General features: G+C 36.9%; 1 long non-coding RNA gene across 1 annotated transcript; it reads right to left on the reverse strand.

Annotated features, from left to right (window-relative positions):
- Nucleotides 1–13,449: 13,449 nt before the first annotated feature.
- On the reverse strand, nt 13,450–14,072 carry LOC149583924 (uncharacterized). Its single transcript, XR_016380414.1, has 2 exons — nt 13,901–14,072; nt 13,450–13,747 (listed from the first exon to the last, which is right to left on the reverse strand). It is a non-coding gene; the product is annotated as an uncharacterized LOC149583924 (long non-coding RNA).
- Nucleotides 14,073–19,269: the final 5,197 nt, after the last annotated feature.

Raw genomic sequence — 19,269 nt, forward strand, 5'->3', positions numbered from 1 at the left:
TAAATTTTTAGATTTTGAATTAGTGTCAAAGCCCATATGGTTACATCAAGTATTTCAAGATAATTTTTCACACTTGATAAATTTACAAGTGGGGACCTTGGCTGTCATTTCAACTGACAAGTGGGGTCTTTTAAACACACATTTTCAAATTTCATGTATATTATAATTTTATAGTTAAAATATTGATTATCAGAATGGAATTTAAGTAATCAGTCCTATTTCTATCTTAACACTTAAGTTTTGAGCTAATTTCAGGTTTACAAGTGGGGACCTAAACCGTCATCCTACCTTATATCTGGGGACATTTGTGTATAAATTATTAGATTTTGAATTAGTGTCAAAGCCTATATGGTTCCATCAAGTATTTCAATTTCATTTTTCACACTCGATAAATTTACAAGTGGGGACCTTCACTGTCATTTCAACTGACAAGTGGGGTCTTTTAAACACACATTTTCAAATTTCATGTATATTATAATTTTATAGTTAAAATATTGATTATCAGAATGAAATTTAAGTAATCAGTCCTATTTCTAGCTTAACACTTTTTGAGCTAATTTCAGGTTTACAAGTGGGGACCTAAACCGTCTTCCTACCTTATGTCTGGGGACATTTGTTATAAACTATTAGATTTTGAATTAGTGTCAAAGCCTATATGGTTCCATCAAGTATTTCAATTTCATTTTTCCCACTCGATAAATTTACAAGTGGGGACCTTCACAGTCATTTCAACTGACAAGTGGGGTCTTTTAAACACACATTTTCAAATTTCATGTATATTATAATTTTATAGTTAAAATATTGTTTATCAGAATGAAATTTCAGTAATCAGTCCTATTTCTAGCTTAACACTTAAGTTTTGAGCTAATTTCAGGTTTACAAGTGGGGACCTAAACCGTCTTCCTACCTTATATCTGGGGACATTTGTGTATAAACTATTAGATTTTGAATTAGTGTCAAAGCCTATATGGTTCCATCAAGTATTTCAATTTCATTTTTCACACTCGATAAATTTACAAGTGGGGACCTTCACTGTCATTTCAACTGACAAGTGGGGTCTTTTAAACACACATTTTCTAATTACATGTATATTACACTTTTGTAATTAAAATATAGATTATTATGATGAAATTTTAGAAATAGGATCTTTACGGTTCCTTCAAATATTTGAAGATATTTTTTTAAACTCGAAAATTTTACAAGTGGGGACCTTCGCTGTCATTTCAACGGACACGTGGGGTCGTTAAAATACATGTTTTCAAAATTCATTTTAATTCACTTTTTTTAATGAAAATATTGATAATTGTGATGAAATTTACATTATATGTAACGTTAGTCCCATTTTAAAATGTGGGGAACTTGGCCATCTTTTTAATGTACATCTGGGGACATACAGTTTTTTAAATCGAGTTAATGTTTTAAACGAAGTTAATTTAATGACGCCTAAAGAATTAGGAAAAGTAGTTTTCGTACGTCAAGTGTAATTAAATTATGAAAAAATCACCGTTCGGTCTGTGAGATACAAGATTTTATATTGTTATCGCTGAATAATGTATATTTTGTATTTCTAAAGTAGCGACATCTGTCTGTGCTTATTGTAATGAAAACCCATTTTTAGGCCCCCACATGTACGCCGAAGAGACCATATGGTCCTCATTTCGTACAACTGGGTACCCGGGTGTGTGAAAACCTCTGGCGACATCTCTCGGATATGTGTTAATTTCCATGGTCCCCACTTGTAATGTGAAAAGACCAAGTACCTTACAAGTGGGGACTTTTTTTAAAAAATTAATTTGGGCTCTAATTAGTCTAATTATATCATTTATCTAATTACTTACATGTGAGGACTTTAAAATGTCCCCACATGTAAGTCGGGTCCCCACTATGTGGGTGAAAAGATTGTCAGAATCCCCACTTGTCAATCGTATGCAGACGCAGACAGACAGACAGACAGACAGACACGGCCGTTACAGAACCTCTCCTGGACTACGTCACACGGAGAGGTAAAAATTGTGTTTAAAACATACTTACGAGGTTGATAAACGGCTTGCTTTAACAAGTAAATAAGTAATAGTACTTTCCCGCCAAAAATATTCCCCGGGCTAGGGGAAGTACCATAGAGCAATTAAACTGGAGTGATAGCATGATTTTACAGAAACGTTTCCAGGTATAATTGCTCCATGCTACTGTTCCAGACTCCAGAGGGCAATAAATTAAAAAAGCTTATTCTCTTGGCTTCTTTTTTGGCGAGAATTGTTACAATTTTCACGTCGTTCCGTTCTCTTACAATTCCGAAGACTTGTAAAAGAATATTAATTGCCACGAATCTTAATTTTTAAGGTTTTATATGATTTATAAACTTAAGTATTTTTGGTTTTTTAATGTTCCTATTGTACAATAACTTTTGTTCTCATTTCAGATTGTGAAATTGTCTTATTTACTCTTAGTCTTAATAGGTTTCACTTTCCCTTGTAATTATATTATCTTCATTAATTTATATTGTATTTTTTTTTCTTTTTACAATTTGCAATTCTGTCAGAAGTTTTTTTTTTGACACTGGGTTCTTTCTGTGCGCCTAAAAGGTACCCTGTGTACCTTTTATTCAGCCAATTCTTTGTGTTTGGCAAGTGGGTTCTCTGTGCTCTCATTAATTGGGTTCTTTGTGCTCTCATTAATTGGGTTCTTTGTGCTCCCATTAATTGGGTTTCTTTGTGTTCCCATTAATTGGATCTCTTTGTGTATCCAAATTGCAAGTTCCAGTGTGGGATTAAGGTTTCCTTGTGACCCATTGCAAACCGTGTCAAATACGGTACTGCTTGAACTGATTACAACTCTGCAGAGGTTGAAAAACATTTGCTTTCTTGTGCGATTCGTAAATTTTCGTAATGTTTTGTCGGGAGAAAATAAAGAGAAAAAATAAATGCTTAGCAAAGCAAAAAGAAAGAGCCCAAAATAAATTGGAACTGTTAGTTAACAGTAAAGCTTTGCAAAGAAAGAAAGCTAAGCGAGTTAAGAATAAGAAATTATATCTGAAAAAACCAAGACAATTTTCAGAGAAGAAATGCAAATAACTATGTTCAGCGTAAACTTGCGCTTGGTACAGCAAAAGGTTGTAAAAGGGCTATGGCACCAGGTGGCACCACTAATGTTGCTTTTTGCTCAAAAAAATTAAAACCCAAACATAAACCAACTAAAGTAGATAAATTTGGTTTTGCGAAAAAGCTCCTCAATGCGGGGATTTTCAAAACGAAAAACAAAAAAATTATAGCCGAAAGCTATAAAAGGTTTTTAGTCAAACGTCTAACTGAAAGACTGGTGGCGTCAGAGTCTTTTAACGGTGAGATTTAAAAACAACGCACGAAGTCTATCTCTCACAAGCTAAAATGCCAAGTGCTAGCTGGTACAATATTGCATTTGAAAAGGCAATTATATTCGGCTTACCACGCCCAACTAACGAGCATTGTTAGTGAATTTAAGGATTTTGTTCAGAAAATCAAAGAAATTGGGTCCATTGACCCTGGCAATTTGACAGAAGTTGTGGGTGGGAAAAGGCTTCACAGTAGCATGAAAGAGGCCTATTTTCATGAAACTACCTATTATGTGATTGGAAATAATGGTAAAATATTGAAAAATGGCGATGAGTCACATTACGGCAAAATTTTTAAATTGGATTCTGATGGTAGTATAAGAAAAGTTCTGAGAGACCGTGCTACCAGTTCGACTAAAGAATTGTTTGTTGACGAAATGGGAAATATCGTTGACACGAAAAACAATAACGCAACTAGTAATGTTGAACTAGTTTTTCAAGTTAATGAGTCGGGTGTTGTTACGAATCTCTTCAACATTGTTGAAACTGAAGAGAAGAATCTAAAAGCAAATTTTGTGATCAATGAAGGTGGGTTTATTGAAACCTTAAACAAAACTCTATATTGGGAATGCAGTGATATTTGTAATGTTCGAACTCGAGCCATTGCAAAAGTACTAGCTTTCGTAAACACAGTTGCCAATGCGAATGAAAAATCTTTGACTAAAATTTTTGACTCTGATTTGGACCTTTGCGAATTAAGAAAACAATTTTGCAAAAAATCAAACGTGTCTATACCACCAGATGGGGACGAAATAGTGGTGAGAATAGTTCCGTTCCTAGGACACACTGCTTACTGCGCTGATAGCGAAGAGTGCCAAAGTCATTTGCGTGCTTTAGCTGAACTGGCTCCTCACTATTCGGGAATTAGAAATATTCTGAATAATATTTATCACGTCAAAGCGTTACTCAACGCGTTAACTAAAATCTCAACTGAAATTGAAAGTGGTGATTACGAGTCTGTGACGAATGTCATGGCGGAATTAAAGAAAACCCTTGCTACACGTGGGAAAAATTTAAATAAGGAACAAAACGATGCTCCCGAAGGAAGCGTTAACGCTCCTCAGCCGAGTCTCGATGAAAGTCAAATCTTGAGTCTTTACGAGAATCAATTCGCTCGGGCAATGCTAAACACCAACGAGTTTCACGACACGCCCTGCGACTGCTGTTTAAGATTACTGAAAAAATCTGATTTAAGAGCAGTAGAAAAACTGGTAAACAGAGCTGTTTTTGAGAACGAGGCCTATCTGATTTTAAGAGCTGGCTGGATAATGAATAATTCCGACACGAGAGAAGCAGACATGCTACTATGTCGTTACTGCGCTACGGATTTGGGAAAGGGTAAAGTTCCCATCAGATGTTTTCTGAACAACTTGGCGGTTGACAATCCTCCACTAGATGTCACCAGTTTAAACATGTTTGAGAAAGTTTTAATTCAGCTTGTGAAGGCCTTCCACACTGTGGTGCGGTTAGGCACCAAAACCAACTCCAACATGCAGTTTGGCACGGTTAAAGCTTTGAAGGGAAGAGTAATTTATCTTCCAATACCCGTGGAGAAAAATTTGAAGATGATTCCCAAGACATTGCCCAAAAATCACGAACTGCATATCTTGGTCAATGGCGTTCCCACAGCGGACAAAAAAGTTTGGCAACAGGTTGTTTGCCTCGAAAAAGTGTTGAAAGCATTCAGTGTGCTGAAAAAGATAAACCCTTTTTACAAAGACATTGATATTTCGACAATGAACGAGGATTATATTTGTGGCACGCAACAAATTGATGGAAATGAAAATTCATTGACTCCCGAAGAATTACTGAGCGTAACAGATCCACTTGCGTTAATTAATGATGGATCTGATGCGTTGACACGCGCTTCCGCTGCGCTTCCAACAGAAGGACCAGCGGATAGTAGTCACGACGTCCAAGGTGACCAAAACGCTTCGAACATGCAGGAGCACGATGAAAATCAGTCTAGCCTTGCACCAGGCGACGCCTACAAAATTCTAACACAGCCCGAGGCTTTGTTGCGAAAACTTTCTGAAGGCGAAGCCAATGATCTGTACGATCATTACTCTATTCATCCGGTGAACGTCCAACCACCGAAGGATTTATTGGGTGCTTACCAAATGAAGCGCGTCGAGGCGGAGCCGGTTAGCACTTGGGACAAAAATCTGGAATACATGAGCTTCGTTCATTTCTTCCCTCGGGGTCGCTTTGGCAAGCACGATGATAGACCATTTGGGAAAATAACGGAAACCGAGTATCGTTTATCCCGTCTTTTGAACAAAAGTCCAATTTTTAGACGAGATTACGCCTATTTGTTCCATTCTTATCAAGAATGCGAAATGAAAGCGTTTTCTAGCAGTTTGAACTACGTTCTTCGTGTTAAAAAACCCATGCCAATTGTGGTTGAAAATTTGCTCAATCGAGTTGAATCTGGCGATAAAGAACTTGAGAGTAATTTAGCTACTTTCTTGGGTCATATTCGAGGAACGAAGGACTACTGGTATAAAGTTCTTAGATACGTTTTAGCGATGATTCGGGAATTTGGTCCTCCCACCTGGCTTCTAACTTTTAATCCGGCCGAGTACGATGATATGGAACTGCACAATCACTTGAGAAAAGTGAATTCAGACGTTCCAGGAGTAGAGTCGATGACGGTGGCTGAATTGTTGAATTTAGACCCACTTAGCGTCAATTTGCACTTTCACAACAAAGTGCGGTCGCTGTTAAACAACTTTGTCTTGTGTAAGCAAAATCCAGTTCTTGGCATGATAGAACATCATTTTTGGAGGGTTGAATACCAATCTCGGGGTTTACCTCACTACCATATGCTTTTGTGGGCCAAGGACGCTCCAAAGATTGGAACTTCTTCGACCGAGACTATTTTGGATTACGTGCAAAAACACGTCACGTGTTCGATGCCAAGAGCATCGGTAAGTCCGGAACTACACCGGCTGGTAAAAAAATTCCAAACTCACAAATGCACCTCCAGTTGTTATAAGAAGGTGAAAAATTCTAAAAAAGGATTGAAAGTGTGTCGTTACGGTTTCCCTCGAAACGTAACAAACATTGCTACTATGAATTCTGTTAGATCAGTTACTCGTCACCGTAAAATGAAAAAGGTGCAGAAACGACTGTACGACTTGCCGAGAAAACAGCACGAAGTTTTAATCAATGATTACAATCCCACGCTACTTTTGGCTTCCAAAGCCAACATGGATTTGCAATTTGTCGCTGACAAATCGGAAATAGTGGCAAACTATGTCACGGCTTACGTGACAAAGGGAGACCAGGCTGACATGGACCAAACTTTTGCCGAGTTAGGCAACGAAAGTTTGTCCAAAAAATTATTTGCCTATAGATTGAAATCTTTGACGTGCAAGCAAATAGGAATTTATGAAGCTCTCGATATGATGCTGGGCCAAGACCTTTACAACAAGTCTGACAGCACTAAATTTATAAACACTAACTTGAAAGAAAACCGATCGAGAATTTTGAAAGGTTACAAGGAACTCGCGCGATTGAGGGAAACTGACCCCGAAAGCACGGACACTTGCCAAAAAGGGTTCGTCGACGACAAATATCCGAATCGTCCTGACAGCTTGGAAAATCTAAGTTTGCGGGAATTTGGTCAATTTAACGATTATGCGATGCGCTCTGAGGGTGTCGAGAAAAATGCGAATGTAATCCAGTTGAAAAACAATCTGGGTTTCATGAGAAAGAGAATTAAGCCGTACATAATAGAGCACTTTATTCACGACCCGATAGAGGAGAAAGAACAGTATTGTCACGCTCTACTGATCCTCTTCAAACCGTGGCGTGACGAAACTGAGCTATTGGGCGATTTTGAAACATACGCCGATGCTTTCGAAAACTCGCTTTCGGTGTTAAAAGACATGAGAGAATACCACGAGAAACTCTCGGTTTCCAAAGAAGTTGAAAAGAAACGGAAGGCTTCTAAAAAGGCGAAAGAGCCAGAAACCATAGTCTCGGAGACTGAAAGTGACGACAATGAAAATGCGCTGCAAGGGATGGAAATTGTTATCGAAACCGAACACGCGATGGCTGATGTGGAAGCTGCCATGGAAATGAATTTCGAGACTGATGTTGACAATGTGGCGTTACTAAACTCGGATCAAAGGCGAATTTATGATCACATCATGGATCACTTCTCCCAAGAGGGAGAAAAATGTAGAAACAAGTGCCTTTTTGTGTCGGGACCTGGTGGCACTGGCAAATCGTTTCTTATCGACACTTTCGCCAACGCCGTAAGGCGACGCTTTCAAAATCCTGCTAGCGTGGCAATTGCCGCGCCAACGGGTTTGGCAGCGTTGAATGTTAATGGCGTAACATTACACAGATTACTAATGTTGCCGGTAGATCATGGGCGTATTGCCGAATACCATTCCCTAAGTTCTGACAATATGAGCATTATGAAAGAAAATTTGGGTAATTTAAAACTGTTAATTATTGATGAAATTTCTATGGTCTCATCGGTTTTACTGACACACGTTCACTTGAGGCTGAACGAATTTTGGGAAATGAACCAACCATTTGGTGGAGTTGTATTTATTCTTGTCTTGGGAGACTTTTTCCAATTGCCACCGGTTCAAGGAAATCCCGCGTTTATCAAAATCACTTCCGAAGAAGCCAGACTTAGATTCAATTGCATCGGAGGAAGTGATCTTTGGAAGTTTTTTAAATACGATGAACTAACGCAAAATGTTAGACAAGCCAACGACCAAAGTTACGGCGACATTCTAAGCAGAGTTAGAATTGGAAATATTTCCGAACCTGATGTTGCAACCTTAGGAACTAGATTGGTTGAGGGAGGTCAAAACATCGAGGTGGCTATGGACCTTTTCATTAAGCTGTCCAATGAAGGGTTTCACCCAATTTGTTTGATGCCTAAATTAGCCATGTGCGTAAAATTCAACTTTGATATGCTGCGAAAAAACGGCGAGAAAGTTGAAGTCATTTGTTGTCAGGATAGACTCGCTGACTATGGGAAAAAATGAATAAAAACATTCTCAGGAGACTGCAAGGGCTACAAAACGAACCGTCCAAAACAGGCGGTTTGGAGAGCGAGTTAGTTCTTTGCGTTGGCTGCCGAATAATGGTCAGAAGGAATATCAGTTTTGAAAAAGGCGTTGTAAATGGTACGATGGGTTTCGTAACTGGATTCAAGAAGGACGAACAAGGAAACGTTACTGGTATTTTTCTCAGAGTAGATCGCGAACCGAATAACGATGACGCTAACACTGACTTTTTAGTTGAGAAAATTTGCGTCAAATTTTTGCTCATGGCAAACATTTACGTTAAACGCTCCCAGTTTCCCGTCATCCTGGCGTACGCTATTACGATACACAAAAGGCAAGGCATGAGTTTAAAATGCGCCATTATGGATTTGGGTCCGAATTTATTCGGAACTGGCATGGCGTACGTGGCTTTATCGAGAGTGACGTCCTTAGCCGGACTCCATCTATTACAGTTCGATCCGACTAAAATTAAGGTGGATGGACGAGCCATTATGGAGTATAACAGGCTTCGCAAAAAATATAGGCCAGATCTGCCTCTTTTGGAAATAACGGAGTTGAAAGAAAGTCGAGGTAGGAAAAGAAGTGCGCCTACACTATCTAAAAGCCTTTTAGAAGGCGAGGAAGAGAGATGTGCAGAAACACCGAAGAAGAAAAGGAAAACCCAACAGAGTTTGGATAGTTTGCCCTTGAAGGGTTTAGCTAACGATGACCAAGTAACGTGCTATTCTAATAGCGTTTTGCAACTACTCTTATTAGTGCCGGAATTAAGAGAATTGGTTAAATCTAACAATGGATCATTCGTTGAAAAACCAGTTTTACGTTGCCTCCATAACACGATAAACGACATCGAGAGTTCTCAAGGAAGCTTCAGTCGTAAAGGGTTGGAACTGAGAATGGCTGTCGGAAATCATTTTACGCTAAACGATCAACAAGACGCCAATGAATTTTTGATGGTGCTCTTGACGACACTAAGCCAAAAAATGGAAGCCGATTACTCTAAGGCTCTAAAAGATCTTTTTTGGTCAAAGTCGCGAAACGTTACCAAATGCTCCAATTGTCAAGTTGAACAAAATTCGGAGAATATTGTTGAAAGCAACATTTTCAATCTTCCACTAGAAAACCGAGATAAAATTGATTGGAAATCTCTAGAAAAAAGGATGAGATTAACAGAGGTGCCATGCGTATTTTGTAACAACCCAAAAATACAAGAGCGTGATGTATTGATATCCAGCGGGAAGTACGTATTTTTGTGTCTTCTCCGTGGCGATTACAAAGATGGTCGACCAATTAAGATTTCGACCAAAATATCAAGTTTTGAAAATCAAAATGTCACTATGAGTAAGATGCTTTTTAAAACTAAAGGGGTGATTATTCATAAAGGTGAATCGTTGGCCGAGGGACATTATGTGAACTTTGTGAGAAAAGACAACGGCTGGTACGAGGTCAGTGATACAATGATCAGAAAAAGGGAGAGATTCGTCAGTAACTTGACTGACGTCACTGTTCTGCTCTTGGAAAGTGTCCAGACGCATTAAAGGGAATCTAACGTGCTTGAAGAATCCATATCAAAATTACCCCGAGTAAAGTCCAAAATTTCAATATTCATACCAGAAAGGAGCATCATATCTGTCAAAGATATACTAATAGTTTCATATTCCCTTTAAACTAATTTATGACTGGGTAAGATTGTTAATCCTAGAGCAAGTTTAAGGTTAACGATGGTTCTGGAGTAATTTTGATGTTGCCTACTATAATAACCGTGAAAGGGAGAGGAGGGAGGATTGTAGGGCCATGCTATTGTTACGAAAAAAAGGCGATGATTCTTGCATTAATTTTAGAATTTTCTAGTGAAGGGTTTTTAGTACTCTGTATTAGTCTTGCCCAAATTGTGTTTTATGTAAAAAACACGCTAAAAACGTAACCCCTGTTGGTAATGCTATGTGATTAAATATAATTCTTTAATAAGCTGGTGAAACTATTGAGACAAACTCATCCTATTAGTTAACATTGAACAGATTTTTTGAACTGAGATTAAGACACTCGTATCCAAATTTTAAATAAATACTGATTAAATTTAATATATTCAGAGAGTTTTCTAAATATCAGTTTCGCATCTTCCATTTTTTTCTCTTTTAAGCGCGCTATTTTTTTTAAATTAAGACGCCCATAACTTTTTTACATTAACAATTTAAAACCATTCAAAAACATTAAATTAAATTAATCTAATCTAATATTATCCTGTTACAATATCAAAGATTTTATGTTTAAATATTATCTATTAATATAACCTTTTCTTTCTATAACTTATCAATAATGTTTACCCGTCCCAATCCGATGCCACTTACAAAAACTGATTTTTAAACTATTTATTAGTTAGGCTTAAAAAAGCCATATGAACTTATTAATTTGTCCTATAACTAATATCCTACTATTGTTGTATAATTTGTTTTTATAAAGTGTGAAAATTATTTCCCAAATTGTGGTTACCAATATATATAGACATTACCCTTGTTATTAAAACAACTAAACCATTTTTCCAATTAATATTCCAGGAAGTTTTGCATAGTCTCTTTGTGTTTCTCACCAGCTGGGGTAGTCTGCGTGGCAGATTGCATTGCGTAAATCCAACAGGGGTACAATTTGCAAAGCCTTCTGGAATATTTTTTTTCCCCAAAAATTAATAACCTTTTCATTGTCCCTTTGGTAACCCACGCGCAAAACAATAATTGCCATGTTCTAGCAGCACTGTTTCCAAACTTAAAGTTAAGAGTTGCGTGACAAAATTTTAAAAATAGACCCTCAAAATCTTATATTTAAATGAACATATAATTGCCAGTAAATTGTAAAGTTTTCTTTCAACCCCCGCCCCTTTACGTAACTAATATAACGAAGATCAAAATTATTCCGAAATAAATACTACAAGCAGTGTATATTTTCAAGTTTGAAACATACAATTTAAAGACTAATTTCGTACAACTACATGCTAAGCTTCAACAGAAAAATAATTCATCATAGCTATTACCAGTATAATAAAAGACTAAACCTACACAGCTCAAAAATATGATGATCATCATCATTAGAAAAAAACCCGCAACAAGACTTCGATAGACAAATCAAGAAATATATTCAACTTCTCCACCGAAATAACAGACACTTTATACTGGCGTGTTCAAAGAGTGAGAGCGTCTTTGGATTAAGAACAGCAAAGATATTCAAAGAAATAATCTTTCTATTGGCTTGAGTCAGTGTCTATAGAACATCAAGCTGTATCAAGGCCAAATAATACATGTCAACTCTTTGGTTTCCCTATATAATTACGTTACGGTTTGGCAAGCCGTGCCTACAAGTTCATCAACACAATAGAAGTTCATAACAGCTATAGATTCGCAAAAAAACCTATTCCGGGCAAAAAGTTGCCTCAACGTTGTTAAAATTTAGAACAGCAATGGATTGTTACTAAAATTATGTGCTTGACTATGTTGGAGTTGGGCGCACTCCTGTAAGCCAAGCTTCTGGGCGACAAAGTTTTGAGGGAATAAGGGACTTGTCAGCATGCCTACCCTACAGGAACTGACTACCCCGCGTCCGCGGGTGGTGAAATACCCCAAATCCTTCCTCCTTCACCACTCGATTAAACCTCAAGTACTTCACTCGTTACTCTAAAATACCAACTGATTAACCTTGGATTTCAATTTTCATCAAAACGCCTTAAAGTTAATATACCATGATGGTATATTACATTGTTTAACGGACGTTTGCCAAACAAAGCAAGGTCGAGGGAACCAGTAAAAATTGCTGCCAATTAATGACGTTAAGCAGTAATGCCTTCTGAGTTCAATAGTAATAAATATAGAAAAAAAAATAAAATCAACTGGATTGGAGATGTCGCTACCAAACACAAGGCACCTCATTAACTCTCTGAACTGAACTGCAGATTCTACATCAACAAAACAAAATCAAGCGCGATGGAACCAGTAAAAAAAGTACAATTAATGACATTAACTCCCAACGCCATCTGAGTTCAATAGTAATAAATATAGAAAAAAACCTAAAATGTTTATTTATATAAATAATTTGCGCCTTCCAATATCATAATCATGCGTGTTTAAAAACTTGAAAATAGTCAAACAAAAACATTCTTAATGCAATTTAGTACTTGAAAGTAATTTTTAAACAGGCATTACTTAAAAACATTCCTATTTGTATTTTAACTATTATATGAAATAATATTATTAACCCTAAATTTTGTCATCAATAAATTACCGTAACTGTCATTTATCTTTATTTATTAAAAATAAAATAGTTTACAGGGCATAAAATAACATTAATTTCATGATTACAAGTAAATAATAATTTAATCCTGTTATTTCCTATATTTAATGATAAATCAAAGCATACTTCCATTGCCTGACCTCCTAGCATTCTGGCAATTCATTTAAACACCAACTTCAATTTCCCAAAGGCTGAATCCAATTAGAACTGTACTTAAGGGCGGAGCTAATAACATTAAAACTAAATGTGTGCCTGTTATTGTATTTCTTATTATTATCGAATTGACATCTTTCCCAAAATATTGCAAAATTGGATTTGTTTTCACCCCGAAATATTGCTAAAGTATTGCTAGTTTACTAATTTAATGCCATTTTCGACAAAAAATACTATCTTAGTTCTTTAAACTAGGTTAAAGTTAGAACGCCACTAAAGATGGCATATTCTATATGTTTCATTTCCTATCAAGGTTAAAAGAAATTATCCATTTTGAATAAGATCTTGTTAAAACAATGACATTGGAAATGGGGCTCAAAGATTTCTAATAGAGCATCTGGTATTGGTCCACCTGAAATAGAGAGCTTTTAGTTGGAGGAGGAGCCGAGTCTCGTGACGTAATATTGGTGGGTTTAAAGCAGGGATGAAGCTGAGACCACCCAATATGGCTACCAGAACCGCGGTAAGACTTGGGAGGGTGTGACGTACTACTATCCCATCTGAAAGCTCTCTATAGTGTGATACTACAATCTTTGTCAGCTTTGGTCATACAATTTAGACTAAAAATATTGATGTGACGTTCCCATAGCTCCGATCTCTCAACAATTTTCTATTGAATGATGAACTACTTCCTATATGGAGCTAACAACTGGCTAGGGGAAGAGATAGTCTGATGTCACGCAGCCCCTCTCTGGTTGGCATTTTTGCGCGTAGAATACTGTTTCCAACCGTTAGGGGGGGATGAAACTCCAGTAAGAGATAGAAGGGTGTGACGTTTCAGGGTCAGAACTGTTAGCTCCCTATTCTACGGCATGCAGAAATAAGCGTTGAAATAATCAATATAAAATCACCAACGTGTCTACACAAAATTAATAAAAATTAAGACCGAAGTCACAGATATTAATCAAAACGTCTTGGATTTAACCAAGACCTAAAAAGTATCGATAAGAAGAGAGTTAAGCAAGTGACTGAAGGCCCAGATATTAAAAGTTTTTTTTAAATTAAGACTTACATGCTTAAGATGCTGTTCGGACAGTGGGACAAAGGACGATCTTCCTCATAGAGCTTAACATGGCGGGTGGGTAAAAAAGGAGAGGGCGTCGGACAGCCCCTTTAAGAAACTTATGTTCCATCACCCTATTGCATTGAATAAACTTAATTTACTGGTAGTCAATTTATTCCCTCTCAATAAATTGAAAAATTTACTTATCTCGGGTTTTCGAGCACAATTCCATTCCCGTTTACATTTTATAACCACATTTATCATTTTTAGGGGATTTTGTGATGAAAAATACCATAACACGCGTATCTCTATGATAACACGTAACAATGACAAAACGATTTAGTCGTAGTCTGCTTTAGCCTCTGCTATGCCCGATACGAGCAAGGAGGATGCGTTGTTACAGGGTGGGAAATAAGGATTTTTTTAAAACTGGACATTGGGCCAGCGACCCCCCTGGCCTGGAATAAATAAACTGGTCCATGACCATTGACCAGGGCGCGTCGTCTGCTAAACTAAAGAAGTGGGTAATTAAAATAGTTGAGATAATGTCTGGACTCTGGTTACCCTTGAATTTTCTTAGTGGTCCCGTGGACCACTGACCCCCCTCCGATTTAATTTTTAAACTGGTCCAGGCATTTTTTAAACTGGTCATTTGCCCTGTGCCACCGCCTTATTTCCCACGCTGGTTGTATACATCGTCCTGGCTAGAAGTACGCCTTGTGCCACTCTCATGCGGCGTCAATGCGTCATGCCTTCTTTCGCTGGCCTCGTCACCAAGGCAATAGCCCACTCAATTACGCGTTAAGCTGATCCAAAATTCCGTGTGAACGTACTTTTTTAGGTATTCGTCACCAAATAGTAATTGTTTTTGAGAACATTCCTCGGCTTGAAATAGGACAACTACGAAATAATTCGACCAAATTTTATTTTATAAATATTTTTTACTATTTCAATTTCTATAAAAGTATTCTACCAAATGCATACAGAGTGCCACTTGAAGTCTCTGCGGCTACTAGAAATACTACATTTATATAGGAAGATAAGATGAGCAGCGACAAGTATATAAATGCAGGGCTATCCCTGATAAATCCCATATTCCTTTAAAAACCGTTAATACTTTCATTAACCTTGTTCCTGAATATATACAGACTAAGTAGCAGAGTCGAGTCACAGCCTCCTAGATCACGCGACTCGGTGAACGCAGGCTATATTGCAAAATAGCCAAGTCAGAATTTTCGGCCTACGACCAAGCTGAGTCCAGCTGACACTCTCACACCCTTAAAAAAAATTCGAAGAGTATGCACCCCCCTACTGCTTGCGAACCATAGAAATGATAGAGACGCCATGGGCCTGGCATAGAACCGTGTGACCCTTGTCTGTCGTAGCGCTGCTATAGACCCTTTCTACTTAAAAAAGAGACATGTCAATCCTTCCTCAGTTTCGGGATATACAGGGGGTTGACCCCTCGACGTCTCTACTCTTTTTATGATCTTTCCATCGACCGAGATGGAAGGCAAACTATTTTCCCCGTGTCTTTCCCTCTTACATATATTCAGTTTAACCAAGACTAAAAATCATAACTTCCCTATTGAATTTGCCGCCATTGTTGAAATTTGCACAAAAACAATAGGTTTCACTATAAATCGTTCAGGCCATGAACGCGGATATGTTAGCAACCTATTAACGACACAATGTCATACACGTACCATGGATAAAGAATGCGCGTGAGGAAAATAGTTTTCACGCTATAGGATAGGCAACTACCTATCTCGAACGACAGCTTATTCTGTATATACTCTTTACAACATCGGTCGTCAGCACGAGTAAACCTAGGTCTCTATGTAACGTAGCTTTGTACGTGCTGTCAAGAGACAAAAAACTTCAGGATTTAAAAACGTTTAAAATATCCTGAAGTTTTTTGTCTCTTGTCAGCACGCGCAAGGCTAGATTACATAGAGACCTAGCTTTACGCGTGCTGACAACCCATGTTGTAACAGAGTATATACAGAATAGGCTGTCGTTCGAGATAGGGAGTTGCCTATCCTGTAGAGTGAAAACCAATTTCCTCACGCGCATTCTTTATCCATGCACGTACTCTCCTAAAAATGATAAATGTGGTTATAAAATGTAAACGGGGAATGGAATTGTGCTCGAAAACCCGAGATAAGTAAATTTTTCAAATTATTGAGAGGGAATAAATTGACTACCAGTAAATTAAGTTTATTCAATGCAATAGGGTGATGGAACATAAGTTTCTTAAAGGGGCTGTCCGACGCCCTCTCCTTTTTTACCCACCCGCCATGTTAAGCTCTATGAGGAAGATCGTCCTTTGTCCCACTGTCCGAACAGCATCTTAAGCATGTAAGTCTTAATTTAAAAAAAACTTTTAATATCTGGGCCTTCAGTCACTTGCTTAACTCTCTTCTTATCGATACTTTTTAGGTCTTGGTTAAAGACAAGACGTTTTGATTAATTATTATAGACTTAGCGAAAATCAGTCAATAGGGGCTATAGAGTGGCTTGACTGGACCGCGCACAAACGAAATATATCTATCCAATCATCCTTTAGAGGGAAAGAAACCAGAATCCAAAAACTTAGAGTAGACTGATTTTGTGAAATCAACCAAGAAATATTTGAGTATTGGGGGTGTTTCTATCATGGGTGTAAAATACACTTTCCTTTAAACAGAAACAAGCCTTTGCACGGAGACCCTGCGCAAACTTTGAATTCTTGATATATTAAAAACATGAACGTGTTGACCAAGCTAGAATCACTCAACTATAAAGTAAATGTCAAATGGGAGTGTGAATGGCAGGAAGAAAAAGTAAATAAACCAGAAATAATAGAGTTATTAAAATGTAATGACATTAAGCCTAAAATAGTAAAAAGATTAGACCCCCGTGATGCATTCTTCGGAGGAAGATGTTGCGCAACAAAACTATATCATAAAAAAACAGGATCGGAGCGATTTCATTACGTGGATTTCACAAGTCTATACCCATTCATTAACAAAACCACCAAGAGACCTATAGGCCATCCTGAAATAATATTAGACAACTTTCCCGACATATTTTCGTTTGATGGTCTTCTAAAATGCGACGTATTACCGGCCCAAAAGCTAATTCACCCCGTTCTGCCCGCTCGTCTTAACGGAAAATTAACATTTCCGTTATGCTACACATGTTGTAAAACCCAGTTTCAAGGTGATTGCGAACATACTCCTGAAAAAAGAGAATTGAGAGGTACATGGGTAGTCGACGAGTTACGTCATGCAATAGAGAATGGTTACACAATCACGGGAATGTACGAGGCTTGGTCATACAAAGTGACACAGCACGACCCCAAAACAAAACAGGGAGGACTGTTTAAAGATTATGTTAATACCTTTTTAGAGTATTAAACCCTAGCTAGCGGCTTCCCGGCAGATTGTCAGACTCAAGAAGATAAAGAGAACTATATCGAAAGTTTCAAAGACGAACAGGGTGTAGAACTGGATATCACCAAAGTAGAGAAAAATGAAGGTCTCAGATGTCTTAGCAAACTTATGCTCAACTCTTTTTGGTGTAAATTTGGCCAAAAAACAATACACACCTCTACCGAATTAATCAAAGATGCCAACAAATTGTACGGATTAATATTAAATCCCGACTTGGAGGTTAAAAGTTTACTAACAATCAACGAAAACACAGTACTCGTAAAACATGAAAATATAATGGAAAACGAGATTGTGCACAAGCACACAAACGTAGTTATCGCTTGTTACACAACAGCTATGGCCCGATTACATTTACTAAAACATCTTGAAAAGGTCGGAGAGCTATGTTTTTATTATGACACGGATAGTTTAGTGTACCTCTCGCCAGACGGCGCTCATTTGCTACCCACAGGCGATTTTTTGGGGCAACTAAAAAATGAATTAGAATCTTATGGACCAGATGCCTATATTTGTGAATGGGGGAGTGCTGGACCAAAGAACTATTCTATGGACATTCTAGACCCTAAAACCGGCACTAAAACCAACATTATCAAAGTTAAAGGATTTTATTTAAACACCTCTACAGAAAATTATATAAATTTCAAAACAATAAAGAAACTACTGGGAGTAAACAATGAAGGTGAACACTCTAATGAACTCTGTTCAAGTCCCTATTGGTCCTCAAATCAAGATCATACTCTGATCACGATCAACCAGACCAAAACATATCAGGTCGTAGTGGATAAAGTTAGAATAATATCTGACTATAAAACTACTCCATACGGTTATACTAACTAGAATCTTCGACATTGTCCTCATAAGTTACTTGTGTATATTTTAGATACCCAGTATCAGTATTTTAATTAATATTTAAAGTATTATTTATAGTAATATTAACGTATTTCAACTATTAACATGTAACAATATTTTAACGAATACGCAGCGTTTTTGGTAATATTTTTGCATTTAGTAAGCTTTTTTAATTAGTATATATTAACACTTTAGTCAATAAGTATTGAATTGTTTTGTATAAGTGTAATTTTGGTTTTTTGATGATAATTATAGTAACGTTTTTAGTAATATTTCGATATTTTTATCCGTAATCGTGTATCAGTATTTTAGCGTGTATATAAAAATATATTTTTTGTCTATCCTGTGAACATTTTAGTTTAATAATTAGCCTAATATTTGTACTAAAAACGTATAATAACCATAACTTTAAATCATATTAAAAGTAGTATAGCTATATTTTCTATGAAGGTACACGGGTATATATGTACTCGCATGCAGTAATATTGTTCTATTTTTTATGATGGTAAATGTTTACGTGCTTAATCATCTTGTAGTACCATTTTTTTGAAGTAGTATTAATTTTGCATTTTAGCGAATTTGTTTGATATCAAAACCATTGTAATTCGTATTTTCTAATGATGTTTTTTAGTAATATTTTGATATTTTACCCATAATCGTATACCAGTATTTTAGCGCTTATGAAAAAATATAATTTTTAGTCAAACCTATGAGGATTTTTAATTTAATAACTAGTATTGTGCTTATTTGCCATTTATTCTACGTAACCCGTATTTTCTAATGTTTTTTAGTAATATTTCGCATTTTAACTCCAGTAATTGTACTTATTCTCCAAATTTATATTAAAACTAATGTGAATCAAATTTTATTTATGATGTTTTAGCAGTACTGCTTCATTTTAACTTCTAATCAACTACCAAACTGTGCAAAAACTGTTGTAATACCACGTTTATGGTATTAAAATGTACTATTGTTCTAACCCTGTATCTCGTTTACTAACTATAACACCCTACTGTAGTACCGCGTCGTAACTTAATTTGTAACTATAATTGTCAATGTATATAGTTTAATATGTATAGCTATAGTTTCCAA

The sequence above is a fragment of the Phalangium opilio genome, unplaced genomic scaffold, assembly GCF_054372755.1.
Source record: "Phalangium opilio isolate 3A_F unplaced genomic scaffold, DU_Popi_V2 ptg001388l_1, whole genome shotgun sequence".
In the NCBI taxonomy this organism is placed as follows: Eukaryota; Metazoa; Arthropoda; class Arachnida; order Opiliones; family Phalangiidae; genus Phalangium; species Phalangium opilio.